The 22,879-nt window shown below is 38.9% G+C and overlaps 1 long non-coding RNA gene across 1 annotated transcript; it reads right to left on the reverse strand.

Moving 5' to 3' along the window:
* Positions 1–10,271: 10,271 nt before the first annotated feature.
* On the reverse strand, positions 10,272–21,953 carry LOC137477923 (uncharacterized). Its single transcript, XR_011001273.1, has 4 exons — positions 21,884–21,953; positions 12,805–12,956; positions 10,461–10,657; positions 10,272–10,313 (listed from the first exon to the last, which is right to left on the reverse strand). It is a non-coding gene; the product is annotated as an uncharacterized lncRNA (long non-coding RNA).
* Positions 21,954–22,879: the final 926 nt, after the last annotated feature.

Genomic DNA, 22,879 nt, shown 5'->3' on the forward strand with positions numbered 1-22,879 from the left:
AGTGACTGCCTTTCCTGCAACAGAGCTGGCAGTGTCCAGCTGGCCAAGGTACCATTGTGTGCTCATGGAAAGTACAGTGTGTGCTTGGTAGCTCTGCAAAATTAATAACATAGAATCTATTGCTGAGGAAGAGACTTTTCAGCAATTTTGCTTGCAGAAAATTTCCTTACTAAGAGTAAGGTCCATTAGCTATTTCCAGCTGCAAAAATTAAAGCTCTCAATCCCTGCAGCAGTGTCAGGAGAGGTTTTGTTCCCAGGATGCCATTTCTGGGGTTATTATTCTCTGTTCTGGTGGCATTGGAGAGAGAAGTTATAGGCTGTCAGGTTGCCTTGTATCTTTCCTATTCAAGAGCTAGGATAAATTTAGTGTCTGTAAAAATATAATGAACACATCAGTTCAGAGCAGTGCCACTTGTCAGACATGATTTGATAAAAATATTTTAGAGATATCATTAAAAAGAGATTTGGAATTAGAGATCTGTTGGGTTTTTTTTATATAAGCTGAGATTTCCACACTGACCTTTGGTGTTTTAGCCAAGAAGCAGACGTGGGATCTGTACGCTGTCAACACGCGGCACTCAGGGCTCAACTTGTCACCTTGTAACCCACAAAAATGTCTGGTTTGTTGAACGGCTGTTGAACTTCCCTGGAGGTTGCTTGCCTGCAGAAGTATGTAGCAGACAAGATTGTCAGCAATTCCCCACCCCTAGGTTCTCACCAGGTCAAGTCACCATCTTGCTGAAACATAGTTCTTCCACACCGTAGAAATTTCACTAAACTCTGCCAAACCCAGCATATTTATATAATTATAAAAATAATAACAGCAGGTGGCTTAGTATTCACAAACTATTAAATGTTTTTCTTAACTGGGTTTGTAATTTCTTTTCTATCTTTGTATCTCTATATGCTTATCTCTATATCTTCCTCCAGAATTACTTGGTTGTGATTCCAAGTTTGTGTACACAGCGCCTCACTATTTAGAGCCTTCTTTCTGCATACAATTCTTTTGAGGGAGTGGTCTTATGTCTGTGTATTCTTGAATATATAGTGAAACTCTGCAGATTTCCTTGGAGAAGGAAGCAGCTCAGCACAGGAGAACACCTGGCTTTTGAAGTTTCAAACCTGCCTTTGGAGCCATCAGTTTTGAGCATTCTTTGCCAGCAGCAATATCATATGGGAATAACAGAAGTGGGAGCTATACCCAATTATTTTCATCACAACATAGCAGGGTGACAGCTCCTAGACACTTGCAAAAGAATATATGGTTAAAGAACAGGGTAGAAATGCACATCTACGTCACTGATTTGCTTTGATGTAGGACCATCAGAGTGCTTTTATTCTGAAACCAGGAGTTCACATAGTGTTTCAAATTTTCATTGAGACAATTAGAGACAGGATTAAAGACTTTTGAAGAACAAAACTCTAGGAATAACTTTGCCAAAAAAAAAAAAACAAAAACAAAAAAAAAAACAACACCTCAGAGCAGGCATTTTGGAACATGATTCTTAGTAGGTGCTCATACAGTGAGCATAATTAGAGTTCTTGGAAATATATAAAATGGAAGCTGTCCTATGCAGGATCATTTTCTTGTGAATTAGTAGTGATTTATCCCTTGCCTGTGTATCCCACCATGCATCCGTGCTTCTGCACAATCAGAAGGATGGAGCAGAGCTGAACTTCTTTATCTATTCTGACTTGTCAGCCTGAAAGGGACTGTGCACATGAAGAGTTGCTTTCTGTTTTGTTTTCTATCATGAAATAGTTAATCCTCATTAATGATAAAATCCTCAAGTGTCGAGCTTGGTATATTAAGAGCAAGGTAAAAGTATCAACTCCTTGTGAGGGAGTAGGGAATTTCTACAGTAGGACACACTAGGAACAATGCCCCAGGAATAACACAGCTTGCAAGGCTGAGCATAATCTTGACAGAAACTGTTAGGAGAGTGAGACAGCTCTAGCAGACCAGACCAAAAAAACCAAACAACCTGTTTAATTCAGAGGAAGTTCTGTTTGACATTCAAAGCTGACGATTCATGCAGGATCCCTCACTTGGGATACTGACTATTAAGAACACCTGTACTGAGCTTCTCCTCCTCTTCTGAAAATCTGATGTTTCCTGTCATCTGAGCTAAAAGACATGTGAGCTCTAAAAACATGAGATTCTGAACGAAGATAAATAACATCAAAATGCTGTTCTTACCATCCCTAGTCAGCTCTTCTACTTTAATTACATTATAAGAGTTTGACTATAAAGTCAAAAAACTTCTCTCTTCCGCTTCATGGAGCTTTAAGGGATCTTACCTTGCACATTTGGAATGCATCTGCATATGGGACACCCATCACTCCATAAAAGTTTTTATCCAGCACTAGGCCACTTTGCACCCAGTTTTCTGTTTGACTCCTGCAAAGAATGCATGGCTTAGTGAAACTGGAAAACTAAGCACAGTGTAAGTTTTTGTACATTTATATCTTTATCCTTGAGAATAGCTATGGTTTTATCCCAGTATTAAAGGAATTAGGGAGCTAGAGAGACAGAGCACTGCAGGTTTTTTTTCTGCTCCAGTACACCTGCATACAAAAGTAAATTACAGTGCTTCATGATTAAACCTGAGTTTACACCTTGATATTTACTCAACTGAATTAAACAAAAATATTTTGATGCTGATGCACCTGTATGATGCTGAACTGTTCAGCACCATATTGCTCTGAGCAAGAAGTGGTTAAATGTTGCCATCAAACAGTAACAAAACAAAAATAAATGCCATACACACAAAGCTCAGAACACATTAATTATTGGGGTAAAGGGGTCTATACACTATTGGGAAATTTCTGTCCTTCATTCAACTTGGAGGACTAGGAATATTGCCACTCTGTTCCTTTGCTTTTCCTTCATCTACTGCAAATGAAACGTAAGAGGAAGGACGTTCTTTTCTGTTGAGACTTCTTCAAACACAGGCCATGAAGAAGTGATCTTGATGTTTAAGAGCTCATAAAACACCATGGCAGATTTCCAGCTCTTCACTCCGGCTGCAACAGAAGATGCAGAATGGCAGCTTTGGCCAAAGCCGGATGAGTTATTCACATTTGACAACTGATCTGTCAAATAAAGATTTCTCAAGGCTTTTTATCATTTTTCAGCAAAAATTTATGAAGCTGAAGCCTACGCTATCATGCAAGAGCATTCACATTCCGTTAAAGATTCAGAAGCTGTAAACACATTTTGCTTCTCAATTTAAATGCACATTGAGAAAGGTTTTGTGAAGATTGAGCTGATAAGAATCCAGATAAGAATCCTATATAGACTTACTAATACAGGTTATAGAGTTGGCTTACACTCAAGATCCTTTAATATGCACAGCAAAACTTGTGAAGCGTGGTGTCAATACTGAGATTACCTACCAAGGTTATGGGATCAAGGAAGTCCCTACAGTTCTTCATGATTTTTATTATGTTTCAGCAGGATTTTTCCTTTCTGCTTCTTAAAGTTAATGATTCTGGAAAAGATTCAAAGTCATTCATAGGGTCTTCAGGACCTGCATTTCAACAGCTCATCTGAAAGTACTCCGTAGGGGAAACAACAGATGCTAACTAGGCAAGTGAAAGCACAGCCACCAATGAATAAAGTGGCCTGTAAGGGACCTCTGGTGGACAAGAACAGTGTTAAATTTCTTTGTATTTCTTAACAGAGGAGTTTAACTAGCTTACAGCCATTCAGTTGAATGCTATCTCATATTATAGAATAATCAAAACAATTTTCCACTTGAAAAAAAAAGAACTTGATACAAAAAGAAATGGAAATTAATACAGTTGAATCCTAAACTCTAAAATCATCTGTAACAATGGGATTCTTTATTGCTGTGTATATACCATTAACATTGTACTACTAACAAAGTAAAGCTAAGGCAATGCCACAGGAATTCTTTCAGGTGATATAAAACTCACGAGCAGTGAGTTTCCAAGGGAAACAAGTGAGTTTCCAAGGGAAAAGAGTGATCCTTTTGATATCAGTCATTCCAAAAGAACATTTCCCAGGCTGGGTGAGGTGATGGTACCTGTTTTTTCAGCACATGCAGTGGTTGACCACAGCCACTATACCAAATCACAAGAGCTTATATAGCTATTAATTACAGTGGAGAATATCCCCAGGGACCTTTTCTTATTCCAAACTAAATATTTTTTTAAAGTGTTACAAGCTTGGGAATTTATTTTGATCTCATGGCTTGAAGAGGCTCCCATCTTTGGGTTTTGGGACCTCTATTTTCAGAGTGCATGTATAGTCTGACAGACCACAGAGTTCGTGCAGATCCCTCTAGGATCACAGATTCCCCTTTGGTAACTAGACTCGTTTTCCCTTGCTACTCTTTGCCAATCTCCACATGGAGCTAAAACTCCGATAGCTTCTCATGTGGGTATAACAATAGACGTGGGAGATGGTTTGCTCTACAGAAATAACACACTGAAATGGTTCCCTAGGAAAACCAGCATGTCTTGGCAACAGTTGTCCTGGCAACTAAGTCTCCTGGCAGAGGGCGGTGGCCACTGATCTGGGGAAACCAATCCAGGACTCATTGTTTCTCAGAGACCTGAGTGGATAGGGAATAGAATGGGAAAGCCCCCACCGTTTGGTTTCCCCCCCATCCCTTGCACTGAGAGGAAACTCTCACCAGTCAAAGAGGTTATTTGAATGGTTATGGAATTCTGCCTCTTGAACACAGATACAGGACATACTAATTACAAGGCATATAAATGGACAGCATCATTTCAAACACCATTGTTTTTTCTTTTGTTATCTAGTCACATTAGGAACTGTCTTAACTCTCTACCAGGATGGAAAATTGCACTGGAAAAAAATCACAGCAGAAAATGTCAGCACAGCCATAACAGCACTAAACAGAGCACAGATAAAAATGACAAAGGACAATTTTGTCTAAGTAGCTTTTCAGAAGCCTGTGAAAACTTTGGTGGTCTGTAGAGCTTTGATTTCATCTCTTATGTGGAGTGTGGCACAGGTGCCCACTCTAGCAGAAAGACTGTGCTGCACTTGTAACTGCGCAGGCCAGACCTGAGCCTAAATGAAGCCCAAGGCTCCTAAGCAGGAGCTCCAGCGGTGGTCCTTGGCCTCAGACAGCGTGCCCGTGTTCAGCAATCCCGGATTGCTGGCTATGACTTGATTGCCCTCCCTGCTAAAGTGGCCTCACTGCAAGTTGCTCTGACCTGGGGAAAAAGCACCTGCTCGATTCATTGCTGCACCTGCTCTAAGGCATTCTCTGGCCTGGCACTCACAGACTCAATGCAGAAATGGCTCTGTCCCAGCAGTGTTTGCACACACAGCGGGTGTAAGAGAGCAGCACACAGAGCATCCCTTCCCAGCCCCAGCATGCTGTCCCCTCTTCCCTTACTCTCCCAGCTCTGAGAGGCCTGAGCACAGTTTGCTTCCACTCCTCCTGGAAATGTTTGAAGTCTCCAAGAGGGTGAGCCTCACTTGGGCGCAGCCACAGGCTCTCCTGCTGGGACAGCAAATCTCCCTCACAGGGAGAGCAAGCAGCCCTTTGGCCACAGAGTTTCTGGTTCCCAGGAAATCCTGTTGCCCAGGAAAAGCAGTGACCCAGAAAAAAGCCATTTCATTTTCATGGGCTTGTCATCTCTGAGCTGTCCCTTTCAAAGCACAAGTGTGACTGGAGCCTCGGGGTGACTGAATGGCCAGCAAGGGGTTGAGTGGTGAGCAGAATCTTTTGAAATGGATCAGCTGAAAGAAATGAGAAGTACCTGAGTCCATGCCAGCTCTGAAGGGCCAGCGTGAGGCTGAACAGGGCTACACCAGGACATCAGGCTCCAGAGCAGCAACGCTTCCAACAGGTGCTCAGAAACTGATCTGAAAGAAACATTTCTGTTTCAGAAAACATGACTTGGCAACAAAATTATTTCCTCTTGAAATATTTCTCAAGGTTTTTTCTACTGCTTTAGTCTGAATTATGCTAATCCATGCATATGATTCTATTTAACCATGAATATTTGGACACATACATTTTCATATAGGAGGAATGCAAAAGAGTTTATTAGATGATAACACAACCATTGCATGAATTCAATATTTGCACAAGAAGCAGAGAAATGTTTTTCATCAGTTTATGCTTCTCTTTCCATTACCTGCACAGTAAACTCAAACACAATAAATGCTTCAGGATGCTATTAGGCAGGTGGACTCCCAGAGATTTTCAAGGAGATGAAAAAAAACACCTCAAGCAGTAAATCATACATCTTGAAAATTGCATAGTAAACACTTGGAGACATATAAAATCCCACTTCTAACCTAAACGAGTAAACAACTTGAAAAAATGGGCTCAGACATAAAAATTGTGAGCTGACTACAAATGATCTGCAAATACATTAAAGGCCTATATTTGTTCAAATACATTATTCATAAGAAATAATTTGAGTTTTAGTTGTATGCAATTTATGTTGCATAAACTTAAGCAAATACTTGTAACCAAAAGCTGTTTTAAAGAATTAATGAGCAACCTCTAAATAAAATTCTATTACTAAATAAAATCTTCCCTGATTTGCAAAGCCATATGCTTCCTTTAGCATATACATTAATAAGTATATCTATTAAGAGCTGAGGCCTGGAATGCTGTGATAGAGAGCTTAGATCTGATCAAGCTCTCACTAAGCAGGACTCTTGTGAGGTAAACCAGAGGAGAAACCACTGCTTTTGAAATGTTCTTAAAGTATTTAGGATTCAACAGCAACAAAGTCAACTGAATTCTTGTGCTAAACAGCTACATTTCTTCTCTAGGATCAACATTTCTGAATATTTAGTAAACAAAGAAAGAGAAAGGGGAATGTACGTTTTCACCTCTAGTAAAACACTTCCACTGTCCAATGCTGCACTCCCTTGGACAGCGAATTTCTCAGTGAACATTTCAGGCTAAGAGGCACTGCAGTATAGGGTGGTACAGTTTGAACTGCTGAACAGTGCTTGCTATAGAACAGCTTGACTTACATTATCTGCAGTAACTCCTCTGTACTAACTCTGAACTAAATAGGTGCATTATGCTGAAGAAATATTGATATTATTATTGTGTAAATTCTCATATTATATAGAAGCCTTAATAAACCAGATGCTTTTACACAGAGATAACAGGGAATGTCTACAAACTAACACCTCCTACGATTATTACCCTCAGAAGTTATTACACAAATAAATGAAAGAACTAGTCTGGCTTCCACAAATAGTTGTCTCTTAAATCTGAATTGAATGAAAGTACTCAGGCTGCTTGACCAACAGTTGAGACACTGCAAAGCTTTCCTCTGACAGGGATAGTATTGAACTAGGAAAAAAAAAACTGAACAGCCAATATTTACACACAAATTATATACAATTACAATTACTCAAGCAGAGTAGCTCCTACCACCTACTTTCCACTAATATCTACCAGTCCTCTTGTATTCACTTCAGCCAAAAATGTGAGTTGTACAAAAACTTCCTATTCTGTCTTCACTTACTCATCCTCTTTATTTCAAAGCCACTTTTAAAGTTCTGAATAGTTTTGGAGTAATTTCCCAGCATAGTCATGGGGCAGAGGCTGTTGTGCAGATTGACCTCCCTTGCAGAAATGCCCCAAGCCTCCTTGCTTCCCTGCAATGCAGCCATAGGCTGTCACACAGTGGATGGGCAGGAATGCCCAACAAGCTGTTTCTCTCCAGTGCCTCCTCTAGATCTGACTCTTTCGGATACAAGGACAACAGAGACAAAATTTTACCCTTTGTAATTGTCATCCAGAATTTCCTCACATTATGGACTGAACCAAAATGGACTCTTGAGAATTTGTGTGATTTTAACCCCCTCCCCTCTGGTTTGCCTAATTTATGGAACTGACCAAAGAGCTAGCTGTTGTCATTAACCTTGACAGCATTGCTTCTTATTAGAAATCAAAGCTGCTGCATTTGTACAGTAGCTTTCCAGAAAATGTGTCTTGGTATCTGAAAAATATTAGGGAGTGAATCCTAGCTGCTCTTAAAAGGTAGCTGCCAAAAATATGAAAGTCACGAAGATTTTTCAGACACAGGATTTTGTAACACTAGATCTTTCCAAAGAGAGTGAGCCAAAGATATCTTGATGTGATGACAGAAATGCAAAAATGGGTTTGTTAATGTGTTCTGACAGCACTCCTGGAGTCTCTAATACCTCTCAGTCACGTCCTGTCTGACAAGAGCTTTGCAGCTCCAGTGCACTAAGAATGATTGTGACTCTGCCAGTCACTTCTCTTGGACAGTCTGAATAATCTTTAAATGGCCACTGGTTTAAATACAACCTACAACACCAGCTGAAGCGTATAACAGAACAGGATCCTCTGGCACAGGCTGCTTCTGTTAGGAATTGCTCCAGTAGCTGAGTAATAACTGAGTTTCTGGAGAGCCTTCCTGCTACAACTCAGACACAGTTCTCACCTTTTTGCAAAGTTTGGTGCCCCAAAGTTTTCAATGACCTCAGTGAGGACTGTGAGTTTTCAGAATTTTTGAAAGCCTATCACTTTTTTTTTTCTTTAATAAAACCTAATTTCAATATGTTAGTTTAAATAGAATTCTGAAAAATATGAACTAGATCTCTAACAGCTTTCATGTATACAAGAGAAAACCTCAAAAATAATCATCATTTTCACACAACCTTTTCTAATCTTATTTTTGATAACCATAGGCTACATGGTTAGCCTATGGGAATTCCCTAGCAAATGACATGGGAATTCCCTAGCAAATGACAGCTAACTAAGGTCATGGGAAGATTTACTGACATTAATATCACCTCACAGTAAGAAGGAATGTTCACGTCCTGTTAGTGAGTCACCAAACACAGTTTCTGTTTGTCTAAAATGATATGAGCAGCATAAAAGAAAGTTAATTTTCACTGATGACAAAGTGAATAGAGACTCATGTAGCTGACAAACTTCAATGTGAAATCCAAGCAGGAATGCTAAAGTAGTGAATTTGTTACTGAGATGCAGTACAGGCATAATGGGGACATCATTTATGCAATACAATAAAACGTTACATATGCTATATTGGCAATATATGAAGCAATGTGCACATTTATACCAAGTGACAACCCAGGGACAGGTAGATTAGAGTCTGAAATTACCAGCAGGATCCATCTTTCCACTTACACCTTTGTCCACTGTTCTCTCTTTACCACTCTGTTTCTATTGATCTCAGTTTGAATATTAGGATGCTTAAGCATTTCTCCTGCCTGTATATCATCCATTTCAGGTGATGGTTATGCTGAGCTGCTATTTATTCTATAGCACTACTCTCTGCTGACTTCCTTGGAGAAGCAAGCAGCCCAGCAGCTTGGCAATGAAGTGCTTTTGATGTCTCAAGTCACCTTCAAAAATATCAAGTTTTAATAATTTTCCAATAGCACTCCTGCCTTTTGGGAACAGGAGCATGAAGAGGACCCAGAAACACAATACATCTAAATTACTTTCAGCACAGCAGAGCAGAGTGGCAGCTCCTGGGAGCCTGCTGAGCAAGGCCACCTTATTTCCCAAAGTGACCCACGTGTGAGAACATTGCATACAAATGCATGGCTAATTTGCCAATTGGCTTTGATGTCAGTGCAGCTGAGTACTGCTGTTCCAAATGAAGAGTTTATAAGTGGGTTTCCAGCTCTGTAGCTCTCTAAAGATCTAGAGGGTGCAGGATCAAATGGGCCCTGGAACCAGACACCCTGTGAGATGGCCTTTGCATCAGTACTCGTGTTACTAAGATCCTGAAGAATTACTTCTGTCAGATATCTGAGAAAGCTGCAGTAACTCTGGGATTTTTTTTTTTTTTTTTTTTTTTTCCCTTGGAATAGTGCATTTCTTGTACACAATAATTTGCTGTTGTTTATGCCATCAGTAATCACCACTGAGCATGCAACAGCTTAGCTGCATCCCTCAGCTGAGGGCAAAACAAAACCTGTCCAAACTGCCTGCAAACCCAAACTCGGTCTGATTCTGCTTTCAAAAGGCAGCTGCATGAGGGAATCTAACAGAATGCCCTACCTATGCTTCATCAGTTCCTCCTGTCTAAACAAGGACCTCATCTCAGCCTGGAAAGAGGAATTGGGCCTTTCATCCCTTTATATCAGGTTTTTTTACTTTACCTTCTCTGCCTACACTTTTTAGGAGCCTTTTACTTCCTTTAAGAAAAGGTTGACCCCTGCCACCCCGCTCTTCTAATGTCTATAACTGCTGTCCCTTGTGGTCCATACAGTCCATGTTTTATAAAATGAACCTCAACACTTCATGACCCAATGAGTTGAATCAGAAAAGCTGAAGAGAAAGAGTGCAAATGAAGCAAATAATGAATCTCACAACTTTGCAAACATTTGCAGCTTCCTCTTAAAACTACTGCGGATTATAACTAATGAAAGGAAACCTTGGTCTTTTACTACAAATGTAAAGTATAATATTTGGTACCTATGGATCTTAACTGGAATTCCAGAACTGAATATATTTAAGAAGTTCAGTCATTTGCATTTAGACCCTGTTTGAATAATTTCCTATGATTGCTGAGTGGCCCTTTAAGGCTTCCTTTTGGCCTTAGTAAAATTATTTAAGTGCAAATGAGGCATTGCTTTCTTTGCAGTTTTCCCAGGCAGATTTTGGAACGTTATCTGATGGAAAGAGGTAAAATGGTGAAAAGACTTCAGTGCTATGCAGTTGTTTTCTTCTTTCATCACAGGATAATGTACACAGAAGTCAATTTTCCACATGCACCAAACAACTGACCAAGCACTGACCTAGATATACCAGAAATAAATAAATTATCATTTCAGAAGAAAATTCAGTCTCTCTTCTGAAATAAAATTAACCCCTAATACAGAATTTTTAAAGGGGGTTTCTGTGAGGCAGCTGCTATATGTCACTATTTGGAATCACAGATTTTATTACCTTATTTCAGAATGTATTGAGTTTATTGGAAAATGTGAAGGGATGATATTCTATTTATAGTTGTGCCATGATGATGAAGTGGCATTACTGTAAGGTATAATTATGGTGAGTTACTACTGGCCTTATTAGAAGCACATCTTGACTTTGGTCTCTATTACTAGCTAAGATTGGAGGCTCCTCTGACTGGAAAATTGCTGTTTTATATTAGTCTGCCTATCTTTATTATCTTCCTCACCATTTCTGCTGTTCTCAAGAATTCTGCAAAGTGCAAACATTTATTTCCTTTTTCCTTATATTTGCATAGAATAGCATTAGATGGTTTTGACAGTGACATTTTTAAAGAGAAAAATAGGAAAGCAAAGCAAAAAACCAATATTACTGAAATACCTGTCTTGAGAGGATAATGGCAGGATTAAGAACTGGGTGCAAGTATGGAATATTTGAAAGACATTTCCTCCATCCTTGCCAGGCTGCTTACAAGGAAACCACAAGTACTGATGAGAAGCCATACTGAGGTATGTGAAACCATAACTGAGGTAGAATATATACTTAGGAAAGGCTTTTGGGAAGGGCTAATGCAGTGACTGATTTGTGAGGCAGAAGGGCAAATTTGTCTCCTCTTCTGCCACTGAAGCTGCAGTGGTGCTGCATGAGACTACTTGTCTGTGACCAGACTGTAGCTCCCTCATCTTTCCCGTTGCCCCCTTCAGCTGCCTGCCAGCCTGGATGAACAGATGTGACACCATCAGTGTCAAAAAGCTCAGGCAGGGGTGGCAAGTCTCAGAAAGGTTTAAATTTTTCTGCCTAATTAGCTTCAGTGGAGCTGTAAAGCACAGTGCCTCAAGGTTTGCTTTGAAGGCACTATTCTTCTAGCCTTCCTTCAGGCAGAGAGATGGATTATGTGACTTTTCATAACCCTTAGTAACCCTCTCTTCTACACTTTTTTTCCCCCACTGGTTTAATGCCTTAATAGTATTTTCTTGCAAGTAGCTTCATTTCAAGAGTTCTCAATCTCTTATGACACATACATTTGCATTAGAGTTCTATTTTTTTCCTCATCTTGGTAGTGGGAAATTTTCTGACATTATCTGAAGTTAAATTTCTTTCTTCTAACCCTCTAGAAACATCAGATTTCTACAGAATTTAACAGGAGCCAGAATAATGTTTTTTATGGGTCCAGAAAGATGTAACTGACTGAGTAGCTTCTTTTAGTTTTAACACAAGCATTTTAATTACCTTAATCATGAGCAGAAATCCTTTAGCTGTAGGTCATTTTGAGCATGCTTGGTAAGGATGTTGCCTGAGCATTCCCAGATCTCTAATGAATTGTTAGTTACAATTTAGACTGAAAAAACATTCTTAAGTCTATAGAATTTTTTTTTGGCCTTTAATTTCCTTCTGGCTTACATTCTAGGAAAGGAAAAAAGAATTGAAATGCTTATAGATTCTTCCCATCTTAGGGTAAAATATTGAACTGGGCTATATATCTTACAGTACCCTGTTTGCCTTAGAAAAATGTACAAAAAAATGAAAAACCTCCTGAAACAACAACACTAGTAACAGATTTAATTCACTACCAGACCAGAGCCCATTTAATCATGGCAATCTAGAGCTGAATGAACCATAGAAGAATAATAATTACCTGTGGAATATTCCACCCTCATTTTACATCCTGCTCTCATGTTCATCTAGTCTGTTAGCACAGAATTGCATGAAATCAGGACATTTTCTAAACCTTCAGATCAGCAATGGTCACAAACACTCTTTCCATGCTTGGCAGGTTGAGGACTGTACTAAACATAATTTTAATAAAGAATAGTTGAACATAGTTACCAGTGAGACAAATTGTAGGAAAGCCACTTTACTGTACCTGGATCCATTTTGACCCCCATGTCCTTTCTATTCCTGCTTTCTTTGCCTGGAGTTGCATTCTGAGCAGGGCCACAGCCTGGAACGTGCTTGCAGTGCTGGAGATGTCACTTGTTCCTGGGACTGAAGTGCTCAACACTGGCTCAGCCTGGCCTGCAAGGGTTAATGACCAAATTGTTGTAAGAGCTGATGGCTCTCTTTAGCTGCCCATGCTCCATAAGTTAACTGTATTACATCAAAGTGGGTTGATCACTGATTTTTATTCTGAATTTCTGCTTTTTAATACATAAAATGAGTGCTCCTGGGCAGCTCTTAAACAACACCTTTAAAAAGGGGCCTTTAAAACAGGCATTAATTGTAAAAATTTACTAAAATGGACGTAGTAAGCTAAGGCTCCATCACATGGCACTGAGAGCCCTGGTATGAAAGTAACTCCCAGATTGTTTGCTCCTTGCTCAGAGTTAAGAGTTTGTCATGTCCCCTGAAAACAGGACAATTTCAGAGATGGGGCAGATGTCCAACATACTTGGGAGACTTTATTCATTGCAACATAAGGCACAGACCTGTTTCAAAATGCCTAAGGGAAAGCTAGACATCTACACTAGGAATTGTTATATTGCATACATACATATAAACAGAATTTTCACCACTCTTACAGCTTTTATTCTTTGGTCTTTCAGACATGATGAGCTTTCAATGAGGGCTTTAACCGATAATTTTGGGGTTATTTCTGCTAAGCCACTGAAGTTCCTGAGAGCAAATTTCAGCTCTTATAATCCTGTCTCAACATCCTTTTTGCTGTTTTACTCATTAACATTAGGTAATGCCCAATTGCATCTGAACTCACAGTTGCTCTGGATTCACTGAGTGTGTTCAAATAGAAGTGCTAAAATCCAATTTCTAAGCTTGTGATTTTGTAATTAGCAGCCAAAACCCATACAGACTGGATCTCTCAAATACAGATTCAGTTTCCTGACTGTGAAAAGAGGTAGATACGCACAGGTAGGCTGCCTTGTGTGAATGACTGCAATGTATGTCAAGAACAGAATTTTAAAATTTCAGTAATAAGATGGTGAACATTAACATACCCTCTATAAATCAGGAGACCAGAAATATGAATTACTTCAGACATGCTTAATGGGTGCCACCTATTCTGTTAAATTTAACATTATTACACTAGGTATGCCATCAGAATTTCAAATCCGGATTCTGATTTTTAAAGAAGCCTTTTTTGAATGCAGCTCCATCGAAAGAAGACAGAATAGAAATCAGAGGCAGAGAGTGCACTCAATTATTTACCCCATGATTTTTGTTGCTTTGAGAAGTTTCAAGCAGAAATAATTTTGGAGTTCAACCTCCCATTAGCCACTAAGCAATTAGTAGAATGATCTCAAATTCCTCCCCCATGCCACTTTATTGTATGTATATTTACCTAATTAATCTAAACAAATAATCTAATTTTTTTTTCATGGTAAATAAATATATTGTGCAAACAAAGGAACAGCAGCTGATAACTAATTAACTGATATGTCTAATTCATGGCATAAGAGACCAAATGTATATCATAATCAGGTTTCTGGAGTATTTGATAATACCGGCAACAATGCTTGTGAAAATTCTGCCCACACACACTCTACATTTAGGAGGGATCAAAAATATAATGAGAGCAAGGGAAATATTTCTGTGGAATGCAAGAACTCTGGCTCATGCTTCTGTCAGAGTCAATATGCATGATGCTGAACTTAGCAGTAAATACAAAATATTAAATACAAACAGAAAATATTTTTCTTTTGCAATATATTCTCCTCAAGCTCATGGTCTTCAGATCCCATCTGGAGTTCCCAGCATTTTTACCCACTCCCAGCTGTCATTTATACAACATATCTGTTGTATAAAGCAGATATTTAATTATGGGGTGCTGTGAAAGACAGTCAGCAGAGATATCCCTACCTACAGCAGAGTAGTGAAAGAACTAATGATGCTTCTTTTCAGTTTCATACACCATTTTCCCCTGATCAAAATATCAGATTTTATGATTTCACTAATTGATAGCCCAGTACTCAGAAATATCAGAGCCATCAGAGCTGAATAATCAAAATATTATTAGGGCTTTATAAGGCTGTCTACCACAACTAGTCATTAGAGGACTTCAGCTGGTTCTTCTAACTATTTCCACATACATCTAAATTGCAATTATTTAGTCCTTGAGCCCTGATTAACAAAAGCAGGATGTGCCAAGTTACTAACTCAGTTTCAGTAATTATGAGGCCTAAGAGAAAGATTTTGAAAAATGACAGAGAAGCTGATTTTTCTTAAATCAGTTTAAAAGGAATAAAAATCATGGCAGTATATGAAGTCAGAACTATTCAAGCACCAAAAAATCAGGTCTTATACTGTTTATCAGAGGAGAATATTGACCTCAAGTCATTCCTGTGGCCTCAGGGGAGACAGTGCTTTACAGGTTGCCCTCATATCTCTGGTTACAGAGCGCCTAAACACAAGAGTTTCTACCTTCTGAAATCTGACAGAAATGACAAGCCTGAATTTATTTTTAACATGGTTGTTGGTATTAGGTGTAGATTAGATCTTAACCTCCTTCTATTTCTTCCTTAAATAAGTCTCATGTCTGATTTAGGTTTAAAATCATCTTCTCATCAGGGATCGTATTTTCAGGGAAACCTGGAGTGCTTCTAATTCTGCTTTAACATGTTCAAAGACCTTGCAAGAGAAGGTTAGCATTCTAATAAAAATGGCTCTGGGTTTCCCTCCTCTGTTATGCCACTGTAAAGTTACTGACTTCAAAGAAACACTATGGAGACTCTAGTTTAAAGAAATGTACTTTGGCTTCTAAGCAGCTACAACACCACCATGGTGACAAGATTGAATTCTAGTACTTACTTGAGTTTTTTCGCAGGTTAGAAGACACTAAAAGCTTGGGTAGCCAGCTTTACATTAGTCAGAAATGGTTCTCAAAAATCTGCAAAGAGTGTTTATGATGAGATCAGAAATATGCCAGCAACATATTTTTCTATTTATGTATTCTTGAGCAAAAGATTTAAACAGATTTATAGCACTGCATAATTTAAATAGCAATCGTTTGGATCCACTTAAGAAGTTGGAGCCATGAATAAACATAAAATAGATAATTGCATATCCAAATATATCTTTTCTCCTTTAAAGCACCCCATCCCATGTCTTCATCAGTACACAAGCACTGGGCTGCTTGAAAGTCTGAGCAGGATTAGGGCTGGCAGTTTTCCTTCAGGGACAGCACCAGGACAGGAGGATGTGAAACTGGTGGTAGCAGTATCACTCAGCTGCTGCTTGCAGTCCGGTATCTGGATGCAACATAAGGCACGTGCGTGTTTCAAAATGCCTAAGGGCAAGCTAAACATCTACACTAGGAATTATTGTATTGCGTACATACATACAAACAGAATTTTCATCACTCGTACAGCTTTTATTCTTTGCTCTTTCAGACAGGTCCTGTTAAGTTCTAGATGTTTGAACACTTCCTCAGATTTGGACATTGTCACTTTATGTCTGTAGAAAGAGCCACTATGTTGAATTTGCCCTCTAAATCATTTATAACTTGTACTAAAATGGGGGAATATTTTTAACACTGGAACATCCTTCTCCTGTCCTGCCATTTCCATGGTACAGAGCTATTTGTACAACCACAATCTTTAGGTAGCAGTTCTTTAAGAAAATGAATTGCTGTATTTGTAGGCTCATGCTACACAATTTAAAACCAAGGTTTTTGCAATATTTATGCTTGGCAGTCACAATTGCATACTTGTCCAATGAATAATTTTATATCAGCTCTAGCAGTCATTTATGTGTCAGGTTTTCTGTTTTAATAGCACAAATACAGGAAAGGAGAAGAATTAAAAACCAATGCTAGTGTTCAAAACAAGGTATGAGCACATACTGCAATGACTGCATAAAAAGAGTTCCATTATTAATATCTAAAATACAAATGTTCAGCAAATTATGTACTGCTTTATCTTTAAAAAACTTAATCGAGAGATAAAAGACAAGTAATTTTTAAACTTTATATTAAAAGATCCTCAGAATAGCCCCTTCCCTTAGAATCAGGCTCTTCATTCATACACATGTATGTGCACATGTACACTTTGGATGAATTTTGGGTGTCTTAGCAGTGTCAGTTTACAGGACGCAGGACTGGCACCTGCCATACATGAAGTTATGACAAGAGAGACCAAAACTAATGTAAAGCTTAGTGCTGACACAGGAAGGAAGGAAAAACCCCCCTGCATTGATTGCTGCTTCATGTGCTGCAGATTGTTCTGTATGCCACCTGGCTTTTCAACAATGAGGAGCAATTATTACAAAGGGCACAGAATCTCCTAAAAATTCTCCTCAAAGTACAATGTACTTTAATTGATGTGGGCTTGTTACTCTCACTGAAATTAGTTCTTTTGTTACTACCCTCTTTCTGTATAAAACACAGACTAGGCTGGGATTGAATGGGGCCATCCCTTGCCTGTCCCCCTGCCTTCTTTTCACACTCTGCTCTAAAGATGCACAAGGATTAAAAAAAAGAAAAATTATGGAGATATATATAAATGCATATGGACATTAAACTAAGTTGCTAGAAGGCTTATGCTTTGACAGAATCTCAGTACCCTGGGACATCACAAGGGCTGACCCTTAAGAACAGACTATAACGCTGCTCTTGTTAAGCATTTCCCACTGGAACTGTTTCTATATTTTTCAGCCTCTAAATAAATTTCAGCCTGTAAATAAATTCTATAGCTTTCCAGATAACAAACCAAGCTACAACCTGACTTCACTAAGAGTAGTAATTAGGAAGTGAGAAAACTGAGTTTATGGTAATGGGAACTTTTTTAGGAGAAATCCAGGACAAACACTAGTACCAAGAGTTAATCTTGTCAGTCCAGCACCTTTCCTTAATCTAAAAGAGAGACCACCCTCTTTCTATTTCCAGTTACCAACAGATTTCAAGTAGAGGTTACAGGATTGTTGCTTCCTGTTCCATAGAAAAGACGCTGCTTTTCAATTCTTCATTTTCCCTTACAGCAGCAACTGGCAAAAGCGAAAAGATCACACAGGGCAACTAAAATAATGCTTTTTCTTCCAGGCAGAGAATGAGAAAGAAAGAGAGAGATATCTGTGCAGGACAGTTTATAAAACTGAAATACCTCAGCAATGTTGTCCCTCTGAGCTATATTGAGGCCAAGACCTTTTGGGCAGGGCCCATAATCCTTGGGTCATTGACCAGCTTTATCTCCCACAGCTTATAAACACTCTCTTGATCCCCCCCTCTCTGATCAAGGCCTCAGACTCAGTAAAACTCTTTCCATCAAATCTTTTCCACGGTTTCTTTTCCTCTGCATTTGCCCAAAATTCCCCCTTACCCTATACAGCCTGTACAGAGTTGGTACATTGCAGTTTTTTGTTCAACCTTTTTAAAGTAATGCCTATGATATTACAAGAACTGCTTAGTACATGAGGTCATGCTTCCTACAGGTATTTTGGTAGTCAGCAAAACATTTGTTATGATTCATTTCATTCTACCCTCAGGCTTTTACTTACAGGATAGACAGTATTTCAATCAGCACTCCTATAATACTCTATCAGATGAATCCTTTTATCTTAAAAAAAAAAAGGACAGAATTAATATTTTGAGTTTAACATTTAATTTCTTTTTCCTATGGCTGCAAGTTAAGGAAAGTTCTAGTGGACTTAGATGGACCATTAACTATAAAATGTCACCACCAGGGTTTGATTTCAAGCCAAAACTGAAAGATCAAGTGGAAAAAAATCATCCCCCAGGTGAAACACTTCAATACAAATGAGGAGAAGAAGGGTATTCTGCTGCTCAAATATCTGATGAATGTAACTTCCATCTGTGCTTTGCTGAATTCTGGCAGTGGGCTGGATTGCTTAGTCTGTTATTGCTCAGCCAGCAGGATGACTTTGTTATGGCAGGGGATGTGGGACAGCTTCCTCCAATAAAGACAGGTATCAAAGCAAATTGGTAATTGAAGAAAAAGCTTGAATGAGCTTATGACCTGCTTGTCTAAGGCAGACAATGCATCAAAAGGGGATTGGAGTAATTTGTTCTGTAGGATATATTTAGATTTTGATTCAGCACGTATCACTGCCTTGTGAATCAACTCTGGTTTCTTACCTTGATGTACTGGGAAAATGAAGCCTTTTCTGTTTAATAAGAAAGAAAGGTATTTCTACTGCTATATAAAAATAGTAGGGATGAATTAAACATTACACCTTAAATGAAGTGTATTCCAGACAAAGCATACTATACGATATTCACACTTAGGTGGTAAGTCATGAATCAGCAGCTTTAAATCCTTCCTTTGAAAAATATTTGCTGGTACTTTGTTTCTTTGAGTGAAATATGCTTTTAGATGCAATTTAATGGTTGAAGATTGTACATGTATCTTCAGTATAAGCAAGCCAGAAATTTATTATTTAACTATGTCCTTTAATTATAGGATTAATCTTCAAAGCATTGTGAAGTACATTTGCAAAGTCACAGAGAGAATAAAAGGCTTATAGAGGATAAAAACCTCACAGAGCATAAGAGGTAGCAATGGTATAAGTGAATGGTGATAATGAAAAGATACACATATGCTACAGCTATATTTATGCACTAAGATGACAAGGCATATGAATGAAGGAACCGTGATGCTTTTGTCCCTTTGCACTGGCAAAGCCCACCGTGGCAGCTGTCTGTACAAGGCTACTGGAACATTTTACAATCAGCTCTTTCCCAAAACTGCATGCTATGCATCAGCTGTGTGGGGTCATCCTCACTAGGGGAGCTGTGATGTATCACAGACCTTCGCCAGTACAGTTCTTTTTCAATAGACTCAGAAGGCAGGAACTGATTTACTGTAGTGAACCCTACAATTGTTTCAGTCTGTTAAGTTAAAATCTCATAATTTTCCTTCACTTTTCAATGAGACATCCCAGATGACACTTGGTCATCCTCTGATTCCTCCAGTGGAGGAAAGAACATATTATGTCAAAACAAGTTTGAACTTGGAACAAAACTATGCAATGCTGGAATATTTGTTCCAACATCTGTTGCCATTTCACATAAAAATAATATATTTAAAATCAACTGAATTTGTACTTGACTTGACTAAGAAACAAGTCACTACTGGACTCCCTAAATTTCATGTAATGAATAAATTATCTACCTTGAAAGGAAACAAGACAGTTATTTCTTTCTAATAAAGATATCAGATCTCTTGCTTTGTCTGTCACACTGCAGGTGTTTGACCTCAGCACTTGTGATTACATTATGTAGGATTCTTTGATTGTTATGCTTTTAAATAAAGAAAAAATACCATATAAATCTCTTGACAAGAAATCTAACCTAGTGATATCAGGAACAGTGAGCATAAGTTATCTGAGGATACTGCTTAATTAGCCTCTGATGGAATTAATATCTGTGCAAATAATTAGCATAAAATATATGCAGTACTTATCTAAAATAAGTGGTTCATTTGCCATAGGTACCTCATGCAGGATATACTTCTAGACAGTAATATATTCTCTAGGTACACAAATCAGTTAATTATTTTCCCTCTTAGGCATTAAAAAATTGTGACTAATGCCCAGAAGCTCACAGTATTATTTAAAGAATTTAAACAATTTTCTAAACACAAAACAAAAAAAACTGCATTGGTTCATTTTCTGTAAACTCCCACAGTGCTCTGAAGTTCAATTGTGATAGTTACATGCTTCATAAAACAATAGAAACCTTGGGGGAAAAAAATCAGTGTAGGAGGATGAATGGATCCAGATAATTTGGTCAAATATCAGGGGGAATTCAGAGAGGCAGCTGGGGCAGGCAGGAGAGGATCTATTGTGTTCAAAAGCAATGCTGCCTGCTCACTTCATGTTAACACTACTGGGATGTGTGGTACCAACACCCTCACCCCTCCCTGAGCACAGCACAAGGCTCCTGGCTGGAGCCCTGCCTCTCTTCACAGCCCTGCTGCAGCCTCCAAATGCCCCGAGGAAGAGCAGGGACTACCCAGCAGAAATGGCTGCATGAGCTGCTTGGTGCTACAGAGAGAAACCTCAATGTGCCTGGTGTACCCCAGCAGCAGTGTTCAAACCCAAAATGTGCCTGGTGTACCCCAGCACCAGTGTTCCAACCCAAAATGTGCCTGGTGTAACCCAGCACCAGTGTTCCAACCCAAAATGTGCCTGGTGTACCCCAGCCCCAGTTTTCCAATCCAAATGTGCCTGGTGTACCCCAGCACCAGTGTTCCAACCCAAAATGTGCCTGGTGTACCCCAGCACCAGTGTTCCAACCCAAAATGTGCCTGGTGTAACCCAGCACCAGTGTTCCAACCCAAAATGTGCCTGGTGTACCCCAGCACCAGTGTTCCAACCCAAAATGTGCCTGGTGTACCCCAGCACCAGTGCTCCAACCCAAAATGTGCCTGGTGTACCCCAGCCCCAATTTTCCAATCCAAATGTGCCTGGTGTACCCCAGCACCAGTGTTCCAACCCAAAATGTGCCTGGTGTACCCCAGCACCAGTGTTCCAACCCAAAATGTGCCTGGTGTAACCCAGCACCAGTGTTCCAACCCAAAATGTGCCTGGTGTACCCCAGCACCAGTGCTCCAACCCAAAATGTGCCTGGTGTACCCCAGTACCAGTGCTCCAACCCAAAATGTGCCTGGTGTACCCCAGCACCAGTGTTCCAGCCACTCAAATGTAAGGAGACATAAATGGAATGTCAATGATTTGTTAAAACCTGACACAAACCAACAAACATGCCGGATAGGGAAAGTAATTACGGAAAACAATTAATTTTATTCACTCAGTGGTACCTGAACCAAACAGATCTGCTCTGACATTATTGTCATGCAGAACTTTCTGGCTGAAAAAATAATTTTCCTCACTAAAGGGCAGCTGGTGTCTGCACTGAGTTACACGTTGGAGATTGAACTGGCAGTGGAGATCTCTCAGGTACTTTTCATGTTCTATGTCAGGTCCTACTAGGGGCCATGCAGGTTAGCAGAAGCCAAAAAGGATAAATTACTTACCCTTCTCATAGTAACCCCTTAATCCTTTCTTAACACTCTGTGTTTGTTTAAACACAAAAATAACATGTTCTTTGTGTTCTACATTCTCCTCCCAGTCCTCATTTGGAATGAGATAAATGTTTGGAAATTGTAGTCTCCAAAATAAAAGTGTATAATTTTCCCTGGTTCCTGAGCATTTCTAAAGCCACAAATTTGTGAGGTTATCAAGAGTTTCTAGACCTGTCTTTTACCCAAAATTATGGAGCAGAAAATAGAGTTGATGAAAATATTAGCTCTCTCTCATCATAAATGCAGGCTTTACTCTAATATTTGCTCCTTTTTTTTCATTATCAGACAAAATAAAAACCTAAACATAAGTTTCTGTGACTATGAAGACAAAAAATAATTATATAGAAGTGTTAATTTATAAAATTCTAAGCACAGTTCAAATAATACCAATCTAACAGAGAGCATTGCATGGCCATATAAGTAATATGAAAAAAACTTCTGCAATTTAGTTTCCATTACTTCCAATATCAAAAAACAAAATTTACAACTCAAACTGTCTTTCTTAGATGCATCTGGATTACATGAGATTAAAGTAATTGTAGTTTAAATTACTATAATGCAATTATCAGAGATTGTTGCATGTCACAAAGATAGAATTTGAATTGAATTTGAGATAGGCAGGGAGAGAAATGATACTGCTGCTAAATTTTAGGTATTATTCTAGCTATCTAGATAACAAAGACATCCTCTATTACTTCATGCATTGTATTTAATAAAAGCCATTTGTTAAACAAAACAACTCACAAACTGGAAACTCATAAAGCTGAAGAGAAGAATATCTTGCCATGGCATCAAAAATTTGATATGCACATGTACTTAAAAACTCTATCAAAGGACTGTGGATGACTTCAGTCTGGAAAAAATATGCTTGCTTTGATCTGTTCTCTTAATCATCCTTGATTTTTCACCAAGAACACTCTGTATAGTTTCAAAAGACAACTAAGGAAT

This window comes from Anomalospiza imberbis, chromosome 8 (genome assembly GCF_031753505.1).
Source record: "Anomalospiza imberbis isolate Cuckoo-Finch-1a 21T00152 chromosome 8, ASM3175350v1, whole genome shotgun sequence".
NCBI classification, from domain to species: Eukaryota; Metazoa; Chordata; class Aves; order Passeriformes; family Viduidae; genus Anomalospiza; species Anomalospiza imberbis.